The following is a 6,924-nucleotide window of genomic DNA, read 5'->3' as shown; positions in this document are numbered from 1 at the left end:
TTTACAGACCGTCCCGGGTCACTGGTGGCCTGCGCTGCCCGGGAGGGGCAGGAGAATCCCAGCTCCAAAGGAGGCCACTGCCTGCTGAGACCGCGACTGAAACAGGAGCATCCAACATGCTAGCCGCTAAAAGGTCCCCTTGGGGAAACTTTCATCATAAATCCTTTTCTCCAGAAAGCGTCAGCGATAAGAAGAGGTCCCCTGTGGGACCAGCCACTCCTGGGTGGGCGTTAAGATGTCCCCTGTGGGACCACCCGCTCCTGGGTGTGCACTGACATTTACTGTAAAAATGAAGTGGGGGAGAGGGGGAACAACACTGCAAAAAGAAAGAAATCCCTGGAAACGGAAAAAGAAGCGTTTCCACGTTCCATCCTGGGGAAGCCCTGGAATGGGGGGAAAATGAGGGTCGCGACTGGCTTTTATTGCCCAGTAGAGAATCACACATGGGGGCTGTTTTTTGCATTGAGCTTCTCAGGGACCGATGAAAATGTTTGAGAGTGAAGATTTTATTGGCTGCACAATACAAAAAGTATACTGCAAATCTGAAATTAATAAATGCTTAAATGAAGGTCCCCAAAACATGTTAACTTCATAATTGTAATGTATTGATGGATAAATGTTACATTATGTTTTGAAACTATAACTTAGATATCACTTGGTATGAATTCCCTAATGCCATGATTGTGGGGAAGTCATAGTCATTATCAAGTGAGTTCTGCATCATCAAATAATTTCAAATAAAACTACTGTTTTAACACTCACATTATTTAAGAGTATTTAGAGAATATGAGAGTGTTTTAATATATTTGCTACGACGTGGGATGGAGCTTCCAGAAATCAGAGCATCTAGGACCTCAGAAGTTCTTAAAATAATCTCATATATTTTTATCAACGTGCCCCTGAGCCTACACAGATTTACTTACAAATGGTGTCTGCTGCACAAAGATGTATCCTGAAGTTTCCACCAAACTCCACTTACATAAAGACAAGGGTAAGTGAATATAGGAAATCAACAGTGGAAGGGCTCCAGCACGTGTCATTGGCAGTAGGTGTCACTATGTACATTACAGCACTGGCTTGCATTAAAACTGCTCCAGAAACCCCATATTTGCCACGTGGTGGTTCCTTGCTGCCTAGGAAAAATTTCTAACCAGATCTGTTTAGTTCTGCTCTTATTGAATGGGCATTTATGAGGCAACTACTATGTGCTAGATATAGTGCCAAGAACAGGAGCCCCAAAGAATGAACATAATGTCTCATTCTTTGAGACACTACTGCCCAGGAGTGTCAGAATCCAGAACCCAGCCTGCTCTGACAGTTTCAGCCTCTCATCCTGGAGCCTGCCCCTAGGATATCGGGAGGCAAAAAAAAAAAAAAAAAAAAATCCTTTAGCGCTTGTGTGTGTTATTACTTGTCATATTACAGTGGGGTTCTATTCTTTATTCCCTGGAATTATATTTCCAATAGAAAGACCATTTTTCTGGCTGGGCACGGTGGCTCATGCCTGTAATCCCAGCATTTTGGGAGGCTGAGGTGGGCAGATCACCTGAGGTCAGGAGTCTAAGACCAGCCTGGCCAACATGGTGAAACCCCTGTCTCTACTAAAAATACAAAGAACTTAGCTGGGCGTGGTGGTGCATGCCTGTAGTCCCGGCTACTCAGGAGGCTGGGTCAGGAAAATAGGTTGAACCTGGGAGGCAGAAGTTGCAGTGAGCCAAGATCATGCCACCGCACTCCAGCCTGGGCAACAGAGCAAGACTCCGTGGAAGGGGAGGGGAGGGGAGGGGAGGGGAGGGGGGAGGGGAGGGGGAGGGGAGGGGGAGGGGAGGGGGGAGGGGGAGGGGAGGGGAGGGGAGGGGGAGGGGAGGGGGAGGGGAGGGGAGGGGGAGGGGAGGGGGAGGGGAGGGGAGGAGAGGGAAGAAAGATCATTTTTCTGTGTACACAAGATTTCTGCTCACATAATGGAAACACAGTTTTCTTAAGTTTCAAAGGGCTTTCTTTCCATTTTAGTATACTGGGATCTAGCTCTTTCTAACAGCTGCACATATTTCATTGTATATATTTGCCTTAATTTAGGTCATCAATTAACTAAATTTATTTGGGTGATCAATTTGATGACCTGAATTGATTATTATCTAATTGAGCATATCTAGTGAGCTCAGATCACCACTCCTGATCTGGGAGGTGTGTTAATAGGTATGCACATGTGTAAAAATCACCCTGTCATTTTTTCTTGTCATGTAAATGACAAAAATGACTACAATGACGACACATGGCAATAAATGGTATCTCATGCAATACCATTTATTGCAGCAAAAAGATGTAGAGCACGGTCCCAGGTTCTCTGATCCTTCCAGCATCTCACAATCCCAGTAAATTTCCTCCTGATCTCGCAGTGGCCTACTTGCCCTCCTGCCTCCTCATCCCCGCCCTGTTGATTCTACTTTGCTACCCGGCCGTTCTGTCTTCAGGGGCTTCCCAGTGGTAGCCACACAGGTCAACTCTTGGCATCTAAAAGTCATACTTACTGGCCGGGCGCGGTGGCTCACGCTTATAATCCCAGCACTTTGGGAGGCCAAGGCGGGCGGATCACGAGGTCAGGAGATCGAGACCACAGTGAAACCCCGTCTCTACCAAAAATACAAAAAATTAGCTGGGCGTAGTGGCGGGCGCCTGTAGTCCCAGCTACTCGGAGAGGCTGAGGCAGGAGAATGGCGTGAACCCGGGAGGCGGAGCTTGCAGTGAACCGAGATTGTGCCACTGCACTCCAGCCTGGGCGACAGAGCGAGACTCCGTCTCAAAAAAAAAAAAAAAAAAAAAAAAAAAAAAAGTCATACTTACCAACCTCATCTCTTACACATTCCCGCAGGAACCCCTGTTTCCATGGATGGCAGCCTACCACAGCAGGTTTGGGAGTTAGGCCCCAGTTCAAATCCAAGCTCCCTGACTCACCAAATGCATGAGTTCGAGCAAATGACTTAACCTTCCAAAGCCTCAGTCTCCTAATCTGTATAATGACATTGATGGTAATACTAGGTTAAATTCTGTGGCATCACCTACATTCAACTTTTTGACCTACAGAAGCGCAGTTTACTATGGCCTAACCCAATCAATTGTTCCTGCCTCTTAGGATTGGTGGGCATTGAGTGAGAGAGTATATGTGTGTGAGAGAGAGATTTCTTTCCTCCACCTTGCTCATTAGAGAGGAAAGGTCAAATCGTCATCATTGAGAAAAGTCTAGAAAAATGGACACAGTGATTCCTAACTCTAAGGATGCCAATTGCAGACCAGTGATAATCTGCCTCCATGAAGAATGGGAAGGGTTCCTCCCATCTGGTCAGCTCCCTAGCTCCTCTAACACCTTCCTGCGCCCACCAGGTCACAGGTGGGTGCTTCAGCCTGGTTCTCACCTCCTCACTTATTTTTCCAGCTTTTAGAGACCCTCTCCTCTTCATGGAGTCCCTTTTTGTTCTTCTGCACCTTCCTTAATTCCTGTCTTCCTGATCTCCAGAAACCTTCCTGTCAAGCCTCCGTACCATCTGTCTTCCTTGGCCTAAGCTGCCAATCTGTCTGCCCAGTTCTTACAGCGAAGCAGGTGCAGAGGCGATGAAGCAAGGGCACCTTCCACAGCCAGCCTCAGGACCAAATCCCTGGGAGGCCTTCTGACCCGGACAGTGCCTGCTATGGACCAAATGATGTCCCCTAAATACATATGTTGAGCCCTGACCCCCAATGTGTTGGTATTTGGAGATAGGACCTTCATGAGGTAATGAAGTTTCGAGGAGGGACTAGGGACACCAGAGAGCTTGCTCTCACTCACTCTCTGCCCATGTGAGGCACAGTGAGAAGGCAGCCGTCTGCAAGCCAGGAAAGGAGCCCTCCCTAAACCTTACCGTGTTGGCATCCTGATCTCAGACTTCCAGCCTCCAGAACACTGAGAAAATAAATGTCTGCTGTGTAAGCCACAGAAGCTATGGGGTTGTATGATGGCAGCCAGAGCTGAGGAAGGCAATGCCTCAAGGGGACACAGTGAACTTAGCATGACTCTGTGGCTGCACTTCGCTAATGGGATCTCGGTACCTCTTCTCCACTTCTGATGATGTTACAAAAGGCCCTCCTCTATGGCCCTGGCTGTTTCTCCTAGTCTTGGGGAAAGGGTACTCTTTCTCAAGATGGGAATAAGAGTGGTGGAAATCCATCCAATCTTACATATAAACGGCTTAGAACGGTGCCCGACACAAAGTAAAAGCTCAATAAATTGTAGTGCAAGAGGGTGTTAGATTCTTCCTGGCCCGGCTTCTACAGGAAGCAGTTCCATGAAGAGCCAAAGTGTATGAGACTCATATGTGCAGATCTACCCCTTTGCCAGAGGAGAGACATAAAATGGGTTCAAGAGAGAGGGAGGAGGTGAGAGCCTTTCCAGCTGCGGACCCCCACCTCTCCCTTCACACTTTCCAAGCCAAGCTTAGCAAGTGAGTTCAAGAGTGCTCAGAAACATGTTCGCTGCGAGCACAGGTGTGAACTCAGTCCTGAGGAAGCCAGAGTCACCTGCAGATGGGGCTCTGACTCCTGCCCTGGAAATTGACAGGGCACTTGGGTGGTGGCGCCAAGAGCCTGCACTGCTCTGGGAATAGTGGCAGCCCCAGCGTGTGCTGGGCAAGGGAAACGCACACATGTCCCATAGGCCAGAGCTGGGTCACTCAGCAGAGAGCCAGTATGGGGTCCTGCCCTCCAGGGTCTCCTGGAAAGGCAGGGGAACGTCAGGAGAGAGGCTGAAGGTGTGTCCTCAGGCACTGGGGGCTGAGTCACAAGCAGCACTTGGAAGAAGATGCCTCTGTTGAGGTTAAGTCAGGAGAGAGGCTCCCAGTGGGGAAATTCAGGTGAGCCCCCAAACTGCCCTGAGTGGGGCTGCATTAACCATCCTTCTGCCCATACAGGGATGGCTGCATTACATATTTTCTAGGCCCAGAGGGCACAAAACCACCAGCTGAGTACAAACTCTCCCAGTGCCTCATCTCCCTGGTAGCTGTAGGGCACGGGGGATGCAGGATTCTCGATAGGATCTATAGTCTTGGCATGGTCATTAAATCTCCATCCAGGGACCTGACAGGCTTGTCCATTCCTTTTCACCCTCCTCTTCACCCCCCCACCCCGCAAAAACACTACAAATCTCAATGCACTTCCTATGGTGGCTGTCACAAATTATCACAAACTTAATGGCTTGAAACTGCACAAGTTTACAGTCTTTTTTTTTTCTTTTTCTTTTTTCTTTTTGAGACAGAGTCTCGCTCTGTCACCCAGGCTGGAGTGCAGTGGCCTGATCTCGGCTCACTGCAAGCTCAGCCTCCTGGGTTCACACCACTCTTCTACCTTAGCCTCCCGAGTAGCTGGGACTACAGGCACCTGCCACCACGCCCGGCTAACTTTTTGTATTTTTGTAGTAGAGATAGAGTTTCACCGTGTTAGCCAGGATGGTCTCGATCTCCTGACCTCGTGATCCACCTGCCTCAGCCTCCCAGAGTACTGGAATTACAGGTGTGAGCCACCGTGCCTGGCCGCAAGTTTACAATCTTATAGTTCTGCAGGTCACAAGTGCAACACGGTGTCACTGGGCTAAAATGAAGGCGTTGGCAGAGCCGGCTCCTCCTGGAGGCTGCAGCGGAGAATCCACTCCTTGTCTTTCTAGCTTTTCTCCGGCTGCCTACCTTGGCTCACGGCCTCTTCTTCCATCTTCAAAGCCCGCAATGGCTTTGAATGGCGCGTGAGTCTTCCTCATGTCACATCACTCTGCCCTTCTCTCCTGCCTCCCCTTTTTTTAAGAGACAAGGTCTTGCTCTGTCTCCCAGGCTGGAGTGCAGTGGTGCAATCATGGCTCACTGCAGCCTCGAACTCATGGGCTCAAACAATCATCTCGCCACAGCCTCCTGAGTAGCTGGGACTGCAGGTGCACCACCCTTTTCCACGTTTAAGGACCGTGTAATTATATTGAGTCCATCTGGATCATCTCCCTGTTGTAAGGGCAACTGATTAGTAACCTTCATTCCGTCTACAACATGAATATCCTTTTGCCATGTCGCCTAACACAGTCCCAGGTTTCGTGGGCTGTGACTTGGGCCTCTCTGTGGGCCATTATTCCGCCTGCCACATCATCCTTAGGATCCACCTTAAATCTTGTCCTCTTTCCTACTCCGGCCTTCACTAAGCCACATTTTAAAAACACTAGACTCCAGCTATACTGAAATCTTTATAATTTGGTACCTGCTCCATGTTATGAATTATTTTGCTGAATTATTCTTGAGGTAAGGGGGAAATCTTATACTATTTCAGTGCCCCTACTTATCCCAACACTAAATTAGAAATGCCTTAAATAGACAAGGTATAAGCTTACTGCAAAAAAAAAAAAAAAAATCTCAGGGAGGGCAAAAGGAAAGAAAGCTGGAAGAACGCTGCTCATCTCTGTGCTCTAGGAGGTGTATTAATTTTTATACCTTTCTGAGTTGAGGCCCCAATATCTCCCCAGGCTCAGTGATTCAGCAGGACGAGGGCCCACAGGAGTTGCCATATAGTTGCGTTCACAGCTACCATTGATTGCAGCAAAAAGATGCAAAGTGAAATCAGCACGGGGGAAAGATGCATGGCGTGAGGGCTGGAGGAAACCAGGCCCAAGCTTCCAGAGTCCTCTCCGGTGGAATCCCAGACAACACACGTAATTCCTCCATCAGCAAGTTGCAACAATACATGTGAGATGTTGTCAACCAGGTAAGCTCACTAGAGACTCAGAGCCCTGGGTTTTTATGGGGGGTGCTGGTCACATAGGCACCTTCTGCCTGGCATGTTCCAAAAAATTCCAGACTCCCAGAAGGAAAGCAGGTGTTCAGCATAAACCACACTGTTTGCACAAATAGTTCGGACACAGTGAGCCGC

This window comes from Symphalangus syndactylus, chromosome 11 (assembly GCF_028878055.3).
Source record: "Symphalangus syndactylus isolate Jambi chromosome 11, NHGRI_mSymSyn1-v2.1_pri, whole genome shotgun sequence".
In the NCBI taxonomy this organism is placed as follows: domain Eukaryota; kingdom Metazoa; phylum Chordata; class Mammalia; order Primates; family Hylobatidae; genus Symphalangus; species Symphalangus syndactylus.
Note: the sequence above shows the minus strand (reverse complement) of the source record.